The sequence below is a fragment of the Octopus bimaculoides genome, chromosome 1 (genome assembly GCF_001194135.2).
Source record: "Octopus bimaculoides isolate UCB-OBI-ISO-001 chromosome 1, ASM119413v2, whole genome shotgun sequence".
Taxonomy (NCBI): domain Eukaryota; kingdom Metazoa; phylum Mollusca; class Cephalopoda; order Octopoda; family Octopodidae; genus Octopus; species Octopus bimaculoides.
In genome coordinates this window covers 196,570,203-196,572,594 of record NC_068981.1, presented here as the reverse complement: position 1 = coordinate 196,572,594, position 2,392 = coordinate 196,570,203, and positions in this window count along the sequence as shown.

Below are 2,392 nucleotides of genomic sequence, written 5' to 3'. Positions count from 1 at the left end.
TGTGTGTGTGTGTGTGTGTGTGTGTGTGTGTGTGTGTGTGTGTGTGTGTGTGTGTGTATGCATAACGTAACAAAAGGGCTTACTCATTCCATTCTCCTTGTTTGTACTTTTAAAACCTCTGCAGATATTTGTAGATTTTCACACATGTGTTTCATAAAACAAACAAACCTCGGCTCATTGTATGTCTCATAGCCTGGACCCATGCCAGGAGCTTAAAAAAGATGAATATAGACGTATTCTTTCCATTTGATTTCCATATGATTACACTTGTTTCGTAACTTTTCTCATGTAGTATTACTACTTTTAGTCAACAAAAATATGCGTATATGTTCACAACAACAGACGTGCTCAGTGACGCGTCTTGCTGGCAGAACTGTTAGCGGTATTTTGTCCGTCTTCACGTTCTGAGTTCAAATTCTGCCAAGGTCGATTAAGCCTTTCAGGGTCTATAAAATAAGTACCAGTTGTACACTGGGGTCGATATAATCGAGTACACCCTTCTCTGAAATTGCTGGCCTTGTGCAGAAATTTGAAAGTGATATATATACTCCTTTACATTTTTACTTGTTTCAGTCATTTGACTGCAGCCATGCTGGAGCACCGCCTTTAGTCAACAAATCGACCCTAGGACTTCTTCTTTGTAAGCCTAGTACTTATTCTGTCGGTCTCTTTTGCCAAACCTTTACGTTAGGGAGACGTTAACACACTAGCATCGGATGTCAAGCAATGGCGGGGGACAAACACAGACACACAAACATACACACATACACTCACATACACACATACACACATACACGCATACACGCATACATACACACACACACATACACATACATACATGCATTCAATACAGACATACATGTTCACGTACACACATACGTACATACATACACATACATATATACATTCATATATACATAAATTCTTACATACATACATACATACACGCACACATACATACATTCATACATACATTCATACATGCATACATACACACATACATACACACATTCAACGGCACACAATATAAACAATTTTACATTAAGCTGAAGAATTCGTAGATTCAGCAGAGTACACATTTTTAGTACTTTTACCAGAGGAGTGGTGACAGCGACTCCGAAGTTTCAGCCAGTTTGCCATCATGGAGACTACTAGTTGGATGAGGGCTAACTGACTCAAACTTCGAACTCTCTATCACCAGTCTTCTTGCAAAAGTATACATATGTGTGAGTGTGTGTGTGTGTGTGTGTGTGTGTGTGTGTGTGTGTATAATAAATTGTCGTTGAATGCTCGAAATGAGGAGTAGATAGACAGTCGACAACTGATGAAGTGTAGTTCTTTGTCTTGTCCTGTTTTCAATTTTGACTCTCTCGTTGTTTGCGTACTTCATGTTGTTTACAGTTGGAGACGTCCTGTACCCATATATGCATATATGTATATATGCTGTTTTCTCCGTATTCTTTCTGTTGAAGAGCGTAGCTCGAAACGTTAAAGACTTTCTGTATTCCCGAGCGTCAAACTAATACATCCTTTTGTTGTTTACACCACCTGTCCTCGTCTGTTGTTGTTTTTTTTTCGTAAATTCTCTTACACACACACACACACACACATATATATATACTATTTATATTATATATATATGTAAACACGTACACACAAATATATGTGTATGTATATATGCATATATATATGTGTATATATATATATAATGCATACACGCGAGGGGATGTATACACACATACACACACATAAATATGAGTGGTTGTATACACTACTACATCACTACATTATATACCCTAGATAATGACGAATTAATATTAATATACTGTCATATATTTTTTCGTACGCAATTTTTATATAGACGCATGTAAGTAGATAAAAATACATAAACATCTATATCATATATATGTAGATAGATATATAAATATATATACATATATATATAAGCATGCGTGTATATATATATATGTACGTATATATATATATATATACATATATATATACATACATAATCTTTGATGCTTGTTCGTTAATGACACGTCACTCTCTCCCAAACACTCGCGGATCCAACAATTTTATGAAGTACTGTTATCTACACTTAATTAACAACACCTATGTATATATATATCAGCTTTCAAGCTATAATTATGTCCAAATCACATTCTACATTTCTCCCTTCCACCCGTGCCACACACAACCCACCCGTCATCAATATGTTTTCGCTATCAGCGTTTTATATAAAACTTTACTTTTCATCTACATTGAAGAATTTAGACATCTACATAATTATTGATGTATAAATACATGTATATGTCTGTGTATGCGTATGTATATATATATGTGTGTGTATAATATATATATATATATATATATATATATATATATATATATA